This window comes from Mauremys mutica, chromosome 15 (assembly GCF_020497125.1).
Source record: "Mauremys mutica isolate MM-2020 ecotype Southern chromosome 15, ASM2049712v1, whole genome shotgun sequence".
NCBI lineage: Eukaryota > Metazoa > Chordata > Testudines > Geoemydidae > Mauremys > Mauremys mutica.
Genome location: NC_059086.1, coordinates 12499679 through 12517398, shown reverse-complemented (window position 1 = coordinate 12517398; position 17720 = coordinate 12499679). Strand labels below are relative to the sequence as shown.

Below are 17720 nucleotides of genomic sequence, written 5' to 3'. Positions count from 1 at the left end.
ACCTTTTTCCCTTTGTAAATAAACCTTTAGATTTTAGATTCTAAAGGATTGGCAACAGCGTGATTTGTGGGTAAGATCTGATGTGTATATTGACCTGGGTCTGGGGCTTGGTCCTTTGGGATCGAGGGAACCTTTTTCTTTTATTGGGGTGTTGGTTTTCATAACCATTCATCCCCAGGACGAGTGCACTGGTGGTGATGCTGGGAGACTGGAGTGTCTAAGGAAATTGCTTGTGTGACTTGTGGTTAGCCAGTGGGGTGAGACCAAAGTCCTTTTTGTCTGGCTGGTTTGGTTTGCCTTAGAGGTGGAAAAACCCCAGCCTAGGGCTGTGACTGCCCAGTTTAAGCAATTGGTCCTGATTTGGCACTCTCAGTTGGGTCCCGCCAGAATCGCTCCGTCACAACTTGTTAGTGAGATAAAATGAGGGGAAGGCAGCCTCCAGCTGCTATGATAGTCCAGACAGGACATTAAGCAGTGTGGGGGAGAGGAGCCCAGCATCCCGCTGCTATGATAGTCCAGGCAGTACAGAATCTTTTCTTTACACATGAAGGGCGGGGGCTGATGGAGCTCAGCCCCCTGTTGCTGTGATGAAGATGGTTACCAGCCGTTCTGTACCATCTACTGGGAATGACCGGGAGGCCAGCCAGGAGCACTCATGGGCTGATGATGAGGACGGATACCAGTCCTTCTGCACTGCACCATCTGCTACAAGGCTGATGATGACGATGGATATCAGTCATATTGTACCATCAGCCACCAAGGGGGGAGGATGCTACAGTTCACTGCCTCAGCATCGCGTCTACCAGCAGCATTCAGTAGACATAGGGTGACATTTAAAAGAGTCAAGAGATTATTTTTTTCCCTTTTCCTTCTGGGGGTGGGGAGGGGGTGTAAATTGACGAGCTATGCCCTGAACCACCCCGGACAATGTGTTTGACCCTACAGGCATTGGGAGCTCAGCCAAGAATGCAAATGCTTTTCGGAGACTGCAGAAACTGTGGGATAGCTGGAGTCCTCAGTCCCCCCTCCCTCCATGAGCGTCCATTTGATTCTTTGGCTTTCCGTTACGCTACTCATGCAGCAGTGTGCTGAGTCCCTGCTGTGGCCTCTGTCTGAAGATTTTTTAAAAATGCTTTGGAATTTCGTCTTCTGTAACGGAGCTCTGATAGAACAGATTTGTCTGCCCATACAGCGATCACATCCGTACGGTCCATGCTGGAGCTCTTTTTGGATTTGGGACTGCATCGCCACTTGTGCTGATCAGAGCTTCATGCTGGGCAAGCAGGAAATGATATTCAAAAGTTTGCGGGGCTTTTCCTGTCTACCTGGCCACTGCATCCGAGTTCTGATTGCTGTCCAGAGCGGTCACAGTGGTGCACTGTGGGATACCGCCCGGAGGCCAATACCGTCGATTTGCGGCCACACTAACCCTAATCCGATATGGTAATACCGATATTAGTGCTACTCCTCTTGTTGGGGAGGAGTACAGAAACCGGTTTAAAGAACCCTTTATATCAATCTAAAGGGCCTATTAGTGTGGACGGGTGTGGCGTTAAATCGGTTTAACGCTCCTAAAATCGGTTTAAACGCGTAGTATAGACCAGGCCTAAGTTTTCTTTAACCATCTTAAGATCTGTTTCTTTATCTGGTGGTGATGGGCACTATCCAAACATCATCATATTCCTAACACCCCAATACCACCTTATTTCATGTGACTGGGATGTTAAGATGTGACCCTTCACTTCCCAGCTTATGGCTGCCCCTGCTGCTTAGCCAAAGGCCTTAACCTAAGAACAAGGCCTCAGACTATCCTAGTGAGAGAAGGCCCACACACAGTGTGATAATGCGGTTCTGGCGGGACCCAACTGAGGTGCCAGTTCAGGACCAATTGCTTAAACAGGGCAGTTACAGCCCAAGGCTGGGGTTTTTCCACCTCTAAGGCAAACCAAACCAGCCAGTCAAAAAGGACTTTGGTTTCACTCCACTGGCTAACCACAAGTCACACAAGCAATTTCCTTAGACACTCCAGTCTCCCAGTATCACTACCAGTCCCACTCGTCCTGGGGATGAATGGTTATGAAAACCAACGCCCCAATACGGTTCTCTCGATCCCAAAGAATCAAGCCCCAGACCCAGGTCAATATACAAATCAGGTCTTACCCACAAATCACGCTGTTGCCAATCCTTTAGAATCTAAAATCTAAAGGTTTATTCATAAAAGGAAAAAGATAGCGATGAGAGCTGCATATTTTGCTGAGTTACAAGGCGTATCTGCCTTCTCTCAATGGATCAGTTGTGTAGCTGGTGGTCCTTAATGGGCCATCAAGCAGGCTAGGCAGAGCTAACACCAACTTGTCTGGGATGTCTTCCAGAAGCACAGCATAAGTCTGAAATACAGACAGTACAGAGCCAATACTCATAACTTTAACTACAAAATGACACATGCACACAGACAGCATAATCATAACCAGCAACCCATAACCTGGTCTTAGACACTTTATATGACCCCCTTTATGTAAGATTTGGTGCCACTACAGGACCTTTGTTGCAACCATGTTCTGTATGGTCCCAGATTATATTAACGTCACACCCCCAACGCAAAATTGATGCAGGAGGGGATGACACAAACGTCACTGACTGCATCCCAAAAGCTCCCCATCCTTGGGTCTGTCTCACTACAGTTAGCGTTGGGTTAGAAGCCATGCCAGTGTATTACAGAAATGGTTTATTAAAGTCATGTTCAATAACATGATTGAATTTCTTTACAAACTTAAGGTATAACTTGGTTAGCTTTTGCAGCATGGTTCCTGTATGTTTCCTGTGATCTTGCCAAGAGCTAAAGAAAACAGCTACTTTATTGGCCAGAGCTTGTATGGATGTTTGGAACTCAATTAACATCAAACCAGTGTAGATATTAATGTTGTCCATAGTACAGGAATCTTGGCATTTAGCCATGAAAGCAATATGGTAGTGTGCCTCAGTTTCCCTTTTTATACAGCACATCAGGTCTGGAATGTCTTTTCCCCTGTGGAAAGTACCAGTACTGTTTATAGGCATCAGCTGTGAAGCATCAGTATAACAAGGCCTTTTAACATAAAGTATGTCTTCATACATTACTCTCAACGTGTTCAAAGGATTTTACAAAAGATTAGGCACATTGTGCATTCTTACAGGTTTTGGTAATAGCAACACATCAGTTACAAAAATCATCATTAGCAGTAACAACAAATTCATTGCAAGTGTCCATTTACAATCATGTTTGTCATGCCACACCTTTGGCTCAATACCACTGGTGTTTTGGCATTTTAGGGTTAACCTGTGGCTTCCCTTTGCATAATTCAGTTTTCTTTTTCCTCCTGATCCTGCAGGATCAAACCCTGATTTCTCTTGCTTAACCAAATTTACTGGCTGATTGGGTGGGCTCTCTGTGCTAACAGCTATTTAGCAAGTCTTTTTTTTTCCCTACCAGCCAGGCAATTTGCATCAACACAGACACTAGCTTTTAACTTCTTAGCTGCTACCAATTCCCATGCTGGACTCTGTTTTAAAGAGATACCACACAAATACAAAGGGTCTGAGGGTGAGAGTTTACTTGCTCTCCCCTGCATCCTCAAGCATTGAGCCATAAAACTGGTTTGCTTTGAAATACCAGTAACCAAATTTGTCCTTAAATCCTGAAGCACAGACTGCTCACTTACAGAATCAGCATGGAGACATTCCTGTCCCAACAAGCTGGCCAAATACAGCCACTTAGTTGCAGGTTCTTAACAGCTTTTACTCCATCAGAGACCTTTTCAAAGCTACCCTCACTGGACCTTTTAAAAGGAAAGTCAGTGGATCCATTTACAACAGAAAATTTCTGGCTGTTAGGAACTGAAACTTCCTTGACTAAATTACTTTTGCACCCTTCAGTTGCAATAAACTGCTTGCACAGATTACCATGAGGATTTATTTTCCCAGGAGCTTCTTTAAGCAGCAATTCACCCCTCACAGAAGTTTTGCCCTTACCCTTTTTAGCTAGGGCTTGCTCTAAATGAACACTTTCCTGAGCAACCACAGACTCTTTCTGGGCCTCACTTACATTCAGAATTATCTTTGGCCCATCAGGCGGATTTCTACACAATCCCTTTTTAGGCAAACTTATAGACTTTCTAGATAACAGGTTAGACGCATTCTCCTTCCCTTGGCCATGAACAAGTTCAGGAATCTTTTCCTTCTTGCTACAAGTTGTTTAACTGTCAGTAGGTAACACAATTAAATCACCTTCATGCTCTCCTTGTGCCCTGGCTAGGGTATCACCCTGATCAGACAGAGTTGCTGCACCCTTTTCCAACCACGCATTAGCAACTGGCAAACTACAAGCACTAGATTTGTCTGGTCTCTGGGATTTTGCTACGACACTAACTGGATGCAACCTAGTTACAGTGCCATTCTCCCCAGCAGACACAAACTTAGGACCATTTCCTTTCTGGGCTTTAGCTGTATCCACAACCAACTCTGCGACAACTGCACTATTCTCAACCCTCACAGGCTGAAAGGTACCTTCTGTCTGCTCCACAGACAAAGAAGAGCTGGAGACACATTCTCCTTCACCAGACAAACAGCTTGGGATCTCATTTCCCTTATCCAAGCACACTGGGCTGTTCACAGACAACTGCTTGGAGACCGAGGTAGCTTCCTTCATAGGCAAGTCAATACCCCTGACAGACACAGGCACCTTTCCTTCATTGTCACATTTCTCCACACAGGAAACAGGTAAGGGATAGGGACACTCATTTTCCACTATCCTTGTCTTCCCAAACTGCTGACTAGTCAAAGCCATCAGCTCACAAGGCTGCCTAGGCTCCTCCAAACTTTCCCTACCAGGCACGTTGCCAGTCCCAACGGATAAGCTGCTGCTTTTTTTACTACATTGAGCTACTTCCAGCAAATTACAGTTACCCATTTTAGGTTTACTTTTACAAGCTGTACTAGCTACCAATTTATCACCCATTACAAATTTACCCTTTCCTTCCTCTGTTAGGGCTTTTACCTGACCATCTACTTTAGTCTGCTCCTGAGAAACATTTTCTTGACCAATGAGATCTTTCTGTGCTTGATCTAATTCCAGATTCACTTCTGAGACATTAGATAGACATTCAGAAATTCCATTCACAGACACCTTTGGAGCAACCCTCCTCTGGCAAATCATTGCCCACAACAGACACAGGTTTGAGATCATTTCTGTCCTGTAACTGGCTACCTGAACTGAACAAAGCTTTAACATTTTCCCCAGTCAAAAGATCTTTAGCAATAACTTCCTTACCCAACTATAACTTCATGCTTAGCACCATTCCATTAAAGGTGGATTCTGGCTAAAGGCACACGTAGGGTAAACTCATAGAGGTCTACAACATTCACACTCTGATTTGGTAAATAATCTTCCTCTTTGACAAGATCTGCTTTAACAAGAGTGATGCTAGAAGCCATAATTTGCCCTAAACAGCTTTTACCATTGACTTTCACACACTCTATGAATTTTCCGTTACTACTCCCAGACATAGCACTGGCACAATCTATGGGGCCACCCTCTACTGAACACACAGTAACAGCATTTACATAAAAGGTGGCAGTGTTGGGGTACTTTTGGTTACACCCAGACAACTGCTCAGAGTTATACAACATACCAACATTGTTACAAACTGGACTTTCAAGAGGATACAATTTTTGCTGTTCTTCCCTTGATTTTTTGACTTCGAGCTGGAGTCTGGCCGTCTCCTTCTCAGCAGCCAGAAGCTCCAGACGCCCCTTACGTGCTTATTCTTCTCTCTTAGCAGCTTCTTTCTTTCTCTTCTCAGCCTCATTCTTTCTTTCTTTCGTTCTTTCTCTTAGCAGCCTCTTTTTTTAGCTGGCCCAAGGCTTGCTTCTCTTTCATTCGACTTTCTGCCAGATTTTGCTCATGTTCAAACTGTCCATCAGGGCTTGCAGTTTCATTGCTTTTGCTGATGCTTTCTGGCTCATGGTCACTGATCTTTAACCAACCAAACTCTCAATCCCAAATTTCAAATTTGGATAGCGTGGGGTTCTGACCCAAAGCTTAATTGACCTGGTTCTGTGGATCCTAGCACGACTACACAACTGTGATAATGCGGTTCTGGCGGGACCCAACTGAGATACCAATTCAGGACCAATTGCTTAAACAGGGCAGTTACAGCCCAAGGCTGGGGTTTTTCCACCTCTAAGACAAACCAAACCAGCCAGACTAAGAGGACTTTGGTTTCACCCCACTGGCTAACCACAAGTCACACAAGCAATTTCCTTAGACACTCCAGTCTCCCAGTATCACCACCAGTCCCACTCGTCCTGGGGATGAATGGTTATGAAAACCAACACCCCAATAAAAGAAAACGGTTCTCTCGATCCCAAAGAATCAAGCCCCAGACCCAGGTCAATATACAAATCAGATCTTACCCACAAATCACGCTGTTGCCAATCCTTTAGAATCTAAAATCTAAAGGTTTATTCATAAAAGGAAAAAGATAGCGATGAGAGCTAGAATTGGTTAAATGGAATCAATTACATACAATAATGGCAAAGTTCTTAGTTCAGGCTTGTAGCAGTGATGGAGTAAACTGCAGGTTCAAATCAAGTCTCTGGAGTACATCCCCTGCTGGGATGGGTCATCAGTCCTTTGTTCAGAGCTTCAGTTTGTAGCAAGGTCCTTCCAGAGGTAAGAAGCAGGATTGAAGACAAGATGGAGATGAGGCATCAGCCTTTTATAGGCTTATCCACTTCTTTGTTCTTACTGTGGAAAATTACAGCAAAATGGAGTCTGGAGTCACATGGGCAAGTCCCTGCATATTTTGCTGAGTTACAAGGCGTATCTGCCTTTTCTCAATGGGTCAGTTGTGTAGCTGATGATCCTTAATGGGCCATCAAGCAGGCAAGGCAGAGCTAATACCAACTTGTCTGGGATGTCTTCCAAAAGCACGTCATAAGTTTGAAGTACAGACAGTACAGAGCCAATAGTCATAACTTTAACTACAAAATGACACATGCACACAGACAGCATAATCATAACCAGCAACCCATAACCTGGTCTTAGACACTTTATATGACCCCCTTTACATAAGATTTGGTGCCACTACAGGACCTTTGTTGCATCCATGTTCTATATGGTCCCAGATTATATTAATAACGTCACACACAGGTGGACTGTGATTTTGATTTTGTTTTTATAACTCTGTAACTAGCTAAGTGATAAAAATACATCTAAGTTCTTAAATAATAGGCTTTATAGGCAGGTCTGAATATCTATATTCTAACAGTGGGTTATATCCCTTCTCCCATTCTGTATCTGTCTTGTCTATTTAGATTGTAAATTCTTCAGGGCATGGCCCTGCTACTATTCTCATTTGTACTTTGCCTAGCACAATGGGGACCCAGTGTTAGTTGGTCCTTAGGCACTAAGGTAATGAATATGATTGATAATAATAACTCTCCTGGCACTTTGAGCCAAGGAGGCTGGCCTTGAGATGTTACTGCTTAAAAATGAGCTGGGGATAAAACCATGGAATATTCTTGGTGACAAGTATCCCACAAATTCCACTGACCTCCCTTGTTTTCTTTGCCTGGAGTAGGGTTTCCAGTTACCAAACCTGATGTGATCTCACAGCTGGAACGAGGGGAAGAGCCGTGGGTCCCGGACCTCCAGGTCTCTGAGAAAGAAGTGCTCTGGAGAGCTGCCTGCACAGGTGAGGAATTGGTTAAACCAACTCAAAAACTGTTTGGGAATGCAGGAAACATTTTGGATGCCCTACAAAGACCCTGTGAGGTCTCCAAGTTCAGGATTGTTCCCTGTAGATGTGGAATCATTATTGCAGATGTCACTCATGGCTTCCCTCCTATTCTGACTGACAATTGGCAGCAGGTCCCTTCCTGATCTCGCTTTCCCCTGAGAGGTCCGGTGAGATGCGGACCAAAACTGATCCATTTCTCTCTCATCTGTGGAAGGGTTTGGGGAAAATCAGCTCTCGCTAGGTTTGATCTCTCCCACACACGTTTTGGTTTGTTCATCCCTTTGTCCATTCCTCTCTCTGAAATTTCCTTCCTTTCCGGTGCAGGTAGTGACCTATGTCTGGATTCACTCTGTCTCCCATCAGGTGATGGGATGGTGAGTCAGAATGAGGAGGAGAAACCCCATCAGGAAGAAGCTGAGCAAGTAGGAAAACATGGAACGTTATCAGGAAGATCGAAAGGGAACGTTTCCGGGAGTTGTGCACTCCAAGAAAAAGCAAAAGTCTGTGAGTCTGAGGAGAGGCCAGAGGAAAACTTTAGTAGCCACTCAGACCTTATAACACACGACAGAATCAACTTGGAAGAGACACACTACATATGCCATGAGTGCGGGAAAAGCTTTAGTCAGCGCTCACACCTTATCACACATCGGAGAATCCACGTGGGTGAGAAACATTATGGATGCTCTGAGTGCACAGGGGAGACGCCCTACACATGCTCTGAGTGCGGGAAAAGCGTCAGTCACATCTCTGCCCTGATCACACATCAGAGAATCCACACCGGGGAGAAGCCCTACACATGCTCAGAGTGCGGGAAAAGCTTTAGTCGGAACTCACACCTTATCAGACATCAGAGAATCCACACTGGGGAGAAGCCCTACAGATGCACTGTGTGTGGGAAAAGCTTCAATCAGAGCTCCAACCTTATCACACATCGTAGAATCCACACAGGAGAGAGACCGTACACGTGCTCTGAGGGTGGGAAAAGCGTCAGTCACATCTCTGCCCTGATCACACATCAGAGAATCCACAGCGGGGAGAAGCCCTACACATGCTCAGAGTGCGGGAAAAGCTTTAGTCGGAACTCACACCTAATCAGACATCAGAGAATCCACACTGGGGAGAAGCCCTACAGATGCACTGAGTGTGGGAAAAGCTTCAATCGGCGCTCCAACCTTATCACACATCGTAGAATCCACACAGGGCAGACACCGTACACGTGCTCTGAGTGCGGGAAAAGCTTCAGTTGCAGCTCACACCTTTTCAGACATGAGAGAATCCACACAAGGGAGATGCCCTACACGTGCTCTGAGTGTGGGAAAAGCTTCAATCAGAGCTCTGCTCTGATCTCACATCATAGAATCCACACAGGAGAGATGCCCTACACATGTTCTGAGTGCGGGAAAAGCGTTAGTCACATCTCTGCCCTGATCACACATCAGAGAATCCACACCGGAGAGAAGCCTTATACGTGCACTGCGTGTGGGAAAAGCTTTAGTCGGAACTCACACCTTATCAGACATCAGAGAATCCACACTGGGGAGAAGCCCTACAGATGCACTGAGTGTGGAAAAAGCTTCAATCGGAGCTCCAACCTTATCACACACCGTAGAATCCACACCAGGCAGACACCGTACACGTGCTCTGAGTGCGGGAAAAGCTTCAGTTGCAGCTCACACCTTTTCAGACATGAGAGAATCCACACAGGGGAGATGCCCTACACGTGCTCTGAGTGTGGGAAAAGCTTCAATCAGAGCTCTGCTCTGATCTCACATCGCAGAATCCACACAGGAGAGATACCCTACACATGTTCTGAGTGCGGGAAAAGCGTCAGTCACATCTCTGCCCTGATCACACATCAGAGAATCCACACTGGGGAGAAGCCTTTTACATGCTCAGAGTGTGGGAAAAGCTTTAGTCGGAACTCACACCTTATCAGACATCAGAGAATCCACACTGGGGAGAAGCCCTACAGATGCACTGAGTGTGGGAAAAGCTTTAATCGGCGCTCCAACCTTATCACACATCGTAGAATCCACACAGGGCAGACACCATACATGTGCTCTGAGTGCGGGAAAAGCTTCAGTTGCAGCTCACACCTTTTCAGACATGAGAGAATCCACACAAGGGAGATGCCCTACACGTGCTCTGAGTGTGGGAAAAGCTTCAATCAGAGCTCTGCTCTGATCTCACATCATAGAATCCACACAGGAGAGATGCCCTACACATGTTCTGAGTGCGGGAAAAGCGTCAGTCACATCTCTGCCCTGATCACACATCAGAGAATCCACACCGGGGAGAAGCCTTATACGTGCACTGCGTGTGGGAAAAGCTTTAGTCGGAACTCACACCTTATCAGACATCAGAGAATCCACACTGGGGAGAAGCCCTACAGATGCACTGAGTGTGGGAAAAGCTTCAATCAGAGCTCCAACCTTATCACACATCGTAGAATCCACACAGGAGAGAGACCGTACACATGCTCTGAGGGTGGGGAAAACGTCAGTCACATCTCTGCCTTGATCACACATCAGAGAATCCACACAGGGAAGAAGCCCTACACATGCTCTGAGTGTGGGAAAAGCTTCAATCGGAGCTCCAACCTTATCACACATCGTAGAATCCACACCGGGCAGACACCGTACATGTGCTCTGAGTGCGGAAAAAGCTTCAGTTGCAGCTCACACCTTTTCAGACATGAGAGAATCCACACAGGAGAGATGCCCTACACATGTTCTGAGTGTGGGGAAAGCGTCAGTCACATCTCTGCCCTGATCACACATCAGAGAATCCACACCGGGGAGAAGCCTTATACATGCTCAGAGTGTGGGAAAAGCTTTAGTCGGAACTCACACCTTATCAGACATCAGAGAATCCACACTGGGGAGAAGCCCTACACATGCACTGAGTGTGGGAAAAGCTTCAATCAAAGCTCCAACCTTATCACACATCAGCGAATCCACACAGGGGAGACACCCGTACACCATACACGTGCGCTGAGTGTGGGAAGAGCTTCAAGCACAGTTCAAACGTTGTCTCACATAGGAGAATCCACATGGGAGAGAAACCTTTCACATGCTCTGAGTGTGGGAAAAGCTTCAGTCAGCGCTCAAGCCTTATTAGACATCAGAAAATCCACATGATAGAGAATTGTAATAAATCCCTTGACTAGGGCTGGCCAAAAAATGGAAAAAAAAATCACATTTGCTAATTTCCACATAATGATTTTTGCACCGTCTTCACCGTGGTCTCTCAGCTCCGCCTGATAAGTTGCCTGCTTCTGCCTTTTGCAGCTCACCTTCTTTGGGGTCAGTCCTGTGGTCTTTTTTATCAAGTCCTTTCCTTTTGAGTCGTAGGAGTGTGTGTCCCTCCAGCCAGGAATGTTCATCACCTCCAGGTGGGGGAGAGAGAGATTTGATCCCAACAAGGTACACTGAGGCAAAAAGTACCTGTGCCTTCCATCCACTAGGGCTGTACATGGTGTTGGCTGCTCAAGTTAGTGATCTTGATGTAAAAAGTTGTAGAGCAGATGCAGCCCAGGTGCAGTGGTTGGTATTAGCTCTCCCCTTGACCTGACCTAAACTCCATCACTTTTCCTAGTCTAAACAAACCCTGAGCATCACAGTTATACTGTTCCTCCATTTCAAAGCAAGTGTTAGTCATCAAGTTCTCCCTTGGGGAACAAATTGTTTCATTCCCAGTTGCTCTGATGTTGCTTCAGGTTGTGCTGGGGAGCAGATATTTTTGCTACTATTTTCCTCACTTAAAATATATTGAACTATAACAAAGAGCAGGAACAGGGCAGGGATAGGGAAAAATGTCATTTCACCTGCTGTAACAACAGACGTAGTTAGGGTAAGTCAGAGGGATTCCCTTATTCCTCATCACCATTCCAACCCCCCGTTTGTTCAATTGGTTAGGTCAATATTTTTTCTAAAAGGCTGGGAAGAGGATTCCCTAGTAAATGACATGTAACTCAGCAAAATACCCATGCATTGGGCTTCCAAAGCAGTTGTGGCCCAGGCCCTGCAGGAGGTTGCTCCTGAAGATATCTCCTTCCTAATCAGCTGCATGTTGCCTATTATTTGGGAAATGCAATCCCTATCTAGGTAGAGATGGGAAAAATGGAAGTGACATTTCTGTTCAGCTCACTGTAGGAGATGCTGCAAATGTGTAGAAAATGGAATCTGTGTTGACTGTGATATAGCTGCAGAAAGATACCTATTTTTAATAGATACCTGACATTTGTTGTCTTGCAGGGATTCTAAGACATACCTGAATTTAGTCCCTAATTTAAATCTGTGGTACCAGATTAAAGAAATCAAAGGGCATATTTGGGGGAGTTATACTTCACTGTCGCTACTGCTATGTTGTGTGGTTGGTGAAGAATTCTATGCCAGAGACTTGTAGTAATTTTATACTTAAGGTCAAAGATTTGATAAGGACTCAAGTAGAAATTGCAGGTACTTAGTGGTTGATTTTCACCCCAGATATGGAAGCTATGGTGACCTGTGGCCCAGGTAAACTATTTTTCGAATCCTGCTCCCTAGTTAAGTGGCATTGATCACATTCCTAAAAGATGCCATGATGAAATTGGGAAAAACCATTTGGCTCCAAAGTTAGATGAAGCACAGAGAGAAACAGCTGATTCCTTCAGAGCCATTGCATGCCTATGGGTCCCAATCTGGCTGCCTTGTTGGACAAGAAGCACTTCCATGCTGGACAAATGAGGGTTGCCAATGGGGGTTGTTAGAAGAAGGAGCAGGCTGACCCAGAGGCGTTGCAGTACTTGTTCCCCTGGACCCAGTTGTCCAGTAAGCACTGAATTAGTTCAGCACCCTTTTTTTTAGGTTAGTATGTACACGCCTACATTCATTACAACACCCCAAAACCCCTTATTAAGTAATAGAAACACTCACTGTTAGTATAAACCCACCTCTATCTATTGCTCATAGCATTACACATACTTTTACCTTGAAAATACATTTCTTTGCAACAATTTGTTGCCATAAATCTTTCTCCTCAGTTCCCAGGTGAGGGAGGAAGGGGCTGTGAACAGTTCTCAAGGGATGCAGAGGAAGAAGCCCTAAGCCCAGGCTGGTTCATGTAGCTGGGAAAGGGAGGGAGGGGAAGATAACATTCCTTTTACTTTCTTCTACACAAAGGGCATTTTTCTGCAGCCGCATCTTTATTAATCTTTATGAGCAACAGAGAAGGGAAGAATCTGGCAACTTACATTTTAAACAAAGAAATACTGAAAAATTTGCAACTTATATATTAGAAACGAGAATATTGCCTACATATTCCTTTGTCCACTAATACCATGTGAGCACATTAGCAGCATATTCTTATACTTAACCCTAAAATATCCCAACAAGGGAATGTATGGGATTCCAAGTTCAGACTGCAGGATACATGAATGCTGAGTCCTGACTCTGTGGTTTCGTGTCTTAGTTTTGCTCTTGAGTCTTATACATTTGTATCACTTCTCCACCTACTGCTACTCTGAAAGATTAAAAAGTGTGAAAATAGAGCACAGGTGGTTTTTCTCATGATGCAACCTTCCCATGTAGTGTGAGAACCCTTCCACCCACACTCATGGGAGAAGACCCAGGGAGAAATGAACTCACAGAAATGGAAGACTCCTAGGTTATTGTAGAATGTGACTTCACACAGAGCTTACTGGGTGGAAATGGGAATTAAGAGAAAACTGCCCTATAGGTTTATCTTCTGTAATCTTTGAATAAGTTGGTACCAGCACCAATGAAATTAAACATGAATTAGTGTAATTTAAGAGACTGATTCTGTGATAACTTTCAGTGTTACAGTATAATTCGGGTTTTCTTTTAGATCTCTCCCTGCCCCCTCCTGCTATCTAGAAAATGGTGACTAATCCTGAAATTAAAACCTCACTCCAAAGGAATTAGAGTGGGGGAATAGGTGAGAGAAATAGCATGTATGAGAATAGAGACCCAGTATAGACTGTAATTATTTCTATTTAAAATGGAATTAATTTTGATCAATTTTCAAATAAATCTTCTGTTAGGAGGAAAATTACTCGAGACAAGATGTGTAACCTTTTACCCAGTTAGAAGGTAACAGCTACAGAATTCCCCAGGTCTCTTGTTTGCAAAGCAAAGATGTCACACCAGGCAGGAGATGTCAAAATCTAAAATGGTGATGGAAGCTTTTCTGGGTTGTTTTTTTTATTTGGTTTTTTAATTTAATTATTGTTTTGTTTTTTGCAACCAGTTATTTTTATAGGTGCTGAGCCCCATTTTCCTTTTGAGCACAGCTGTTTAACCCTCAGGCCTGGCTCTAAGAACAGGAGTGCTTGTGGCACGTTAGAGACTAACAAATTTTTACAGTTCACTTCTTCAGATGCATAGAATGGAACATATAGCGAGGAGATATATATACATACAGAACATGAAAAGGTGGAAGTAGCCATATCCACTCTAAGAGGCTAATTAATTAAGATGAGCTATAATCAGCAGGAGAAAAAAAACACTTCTGTGGTGATAATCAAGGTGGGCCATTGCAGACAGTTGACAACAGGTGTGAGGATACTTAACATGGGGAAATAGATTCAATCTGTGTAATGACTCAGCCATTCCCAGTCTCTGTTCAAACCTAAATTAATGGTATCTAGTTTGCATATTAATTCAAGTTCAGCAGTTTCTCGTTGGAGTCTGTTTTTGAAGCTTTTCTGTTGCAAAATTGCCACCTTTAAGTCTGTTACTGAGTGACCAGAGAGGGTAAAGTGTTCTTCTGGTTTTTGAATGTTATGATTCCTGATGTCAGATTTGTGTCCATTTATTCTTTTGCATAGAGACTGTCCGGTTTGGCCAATATACATGGCAGAGGGGCATTGCTGTTTTGCCAATGTACATGGCAGAGGGGCATTGCTGGCACACGGTGGCATATGTCATATTGGTAGATGTGCAGGTGAACGAGCCCCTGATGGCGTGGCTGATGTGATTAGCTCCTATGATGGTGTCACTGGAATAGATTTGTGGAAAGAGTTGGCATCGGGTTTTGTTGCAAGGATAGGTTTCTGGGTTAGTGTTTTTGTTGTGTGGTGTGTGGTTGCTACTGAGTATTTGCTTCAGGTTGGGGACTGTTTGTAAGCGAGGACAGGTCTATCTCCCAACTTCTGTGAGGAAACCTCCTCAGAACTGGCCTTGTGATTCTTTCATGTTTGATATCTTTGGGGTTCACACATCCACACTACATGCAGTTCACAGCAACAGATACTTTGAGAAACCTGCTCGGTTAAGCAAGCCTTTTCCAAATTGACATTGGCCCAAAGTCTGCCTCAATTCAGCTGGATTGGGACTGTATCAAAGGAGTAGTTCACTCCTGATTTGCCCAGAGACCTCGGGGGAGGTATGGGAAAATAGGATAAGTAGGAATCGACAACAATGAAGTTAAAGATAACAGTGAAAGACCCTCACCCTGCAGGTCAACAAGCCTATTCTGTTAATTCCCTCTGATGCATCTGGCACTGGTCGCTCTCAGGCACCACACTGGGCTAGATGAACCATTGGTCTGACCCAGTATGATCAGTCTTGGGTTCTTATGTAAGCCATCTACAGCCTTGTCTACACTGGCACGTTTCTGCTCAGAAAAGCAGCTTTCTGTCGTGTAACTTCTGAGGTGTATGCACTGTCAAGCCACTTAGTGCGCAGAAACAACGCAGTTGTAGGTCTGTAAAAACAAAAAACAAAAAAAACACCCTGATGAGAGTTGTACATCTTTCTGTGCCAGGGCTACAGTGCCGCAGTGCCAGTGTAGACACCCTGGTGGATTACAGTGCTGTGATTGGCCTCCAGGAAGTGTCCCAAAATCCCTGTTCTTGTTTCTCTGGTCATCAGTTTGAACTCTACTGCACTGCCCTCAGGTGACCAACCATGAACCCTGCCCCTTAAATTACTTGGGAATTTTGAAAATCCCCTTCCTGTTTGCTCGGTGACACATGCAGTGGTCTCAGCGCATCTTTCGAGGTGACCATGCCTGCTCCATGCACCAGGCAATACCCCACTAGGAGCAATGCTGAGCTGCTGAACCTTATCAGCATTTGGGGAGAGGAGCCTGTCCAGTCTCAGCTGTGCTCCAGCCATAGGAATTATGATACCTACAGACAGATTTCACGATGTCTGAGAGAAAGGGGCCATGACCAGGACACAATGCAGTGTAGGGTCAAAGTGAAGGAGCTGCGGAACACCTACCACAAGGTGCGGGAGGCAAAACGCCACTCCAGTGCTGCACCCACAAGCTCCCATTTCTACAAAGAGCTGGACGCAATACTCCATGGTGACCCCACCTCCACTGGTAAGGCCACTGTGAGTACTTCAGTGGCTCACATTCCAGTCGAGAGTGGACCGAGCCAGGAGTAAATCTTGGAGGATGTGGACCCAGAGGCAGAGGACGACTCGGAGGTCAGAGATGCATGCAGCCCGGAGTTCTTATCTACTCCAGAGGAGGTTAGCCAGTCACAGCTGTCGGAGCTTGGCGAAGCACAAACAGGAGAGGAGGCCCTTGGTAAGTGGCTTTGATCTGGGGAATCACTGAAGCGAGTTGTTGGGGGCAGGAGGGTTGCAGAAAGCAGGCTTGTGTCTGTATGATGTGCGTACCACCATATGCCTACTCTGAGCAGTGGACCAGGGTGTTGATTGACTCCCTCACTTCACGGGAATCTGCCCCAGAGATCTCCATGAAACTCTCATGGAGATACTGGGCAATCTGCTGCTGCAGGATCTTTGGCAGAGTTGCTTTGTTTCTTGTCCCATTAAGGGTAATTTTCCTATGCCACTCTGGCGTCACTGAGGGGACGGGGAGCGGAGACCATTGCTGCATAAAAGCCAGGGCGGACACCGCAGTCTTGGAGAATACCCTCCTTTGATTCCCGGCTCACCCTCAGCAACGAGATATCTTCCATAATGAAAACAGCCTGTGGAAAATATGGGCACACAAATGATTATAAGGCCCCCTCCCTACAGTGCTGTCTCTCCCCTAGAGCTATGTGCCCACTGTAAAATATGGTCCTGGACAGTGATTTCCCCTGCCCCTGCTGTTACCATTTGGGGGTCTTGTGGCTCATGTGTGCTTGGCTGGGGACAGCTAGTTAGTGACAGGTATGTGCATAGTGACTGTGTTTTAAATCACTGCAACAATGGTCTGTGTGTTGCAAACAACACTGCTTCTGTAACGTTGCATTTTGGCTTCACAGATATGCCCTTGGGAGCCCAGCCTACCACTTTGTTATTGGCAGCTGAACGGCTGTTCAGAATTAGAAAGCAGCCATGAAGAACTAAAGAGAACTTTCTGCATGATGTCATGAGGCACTCCATGGCCGAAAGACAAGAACTGAAGGAGTGGCGGGACAGCAAGAAGTGGGACTGAAAGGAGAACGCGGTGCACCAGAACGAAGCCATGTAGCGGCTCTTATACATTATGGACTGCCAAGCAGACACGGTCCAGGTGCTACTAGCACTGCAAACCAAACGGCTCCGTGCCCGCCCTCCCCTGCCGCCGCTGTCGCAAAATTCTTTCCCATACACCCCTCTGACACCGCCAACACACTCTTATCAACCTCCTGGCTCCAGTCTGTACCCACTGCATTCCACTCCTGCCCCATCACAGTCCAGCCCCGTGGCCTCCCAGTACCCACTGCACACCACACTCGTCCCGCTGCAGTTTATTCCTGCTGAAGTACAGTACCTGCTGCACTGTACTCCGAAGGATAAGGTTGGATATGATACCTGGACCTCACCTCATGGGACCCTCCCTTCCGCCATCCCCCACAGTGCTGATGTGTTTTTCTTTTTTGTTTGTTTCTCCTCTGGTGGTTGCTTTTTAATAAAATAATAGTTTTGGTTTGAAAGCAATCTTCATTCCATTAATTGAAAGCAAACAGAACCCTGCCAAGCAGCAGGCAGTTTT

The 17720-nt window shown here is 45.5% G+C and overlaps 1 pseudogene; it reads left to right on the top strand.

The window, feature by feature from the left end:
* The first annotated feature begins 8329 nt into the window (after positions 1-8329).
* LOC123350394 lies at positions 8330-11099 on the top strand (annotated as a pseudogene).
* Positions 11100-17720: the final 6621 nt, after the last annotated feature.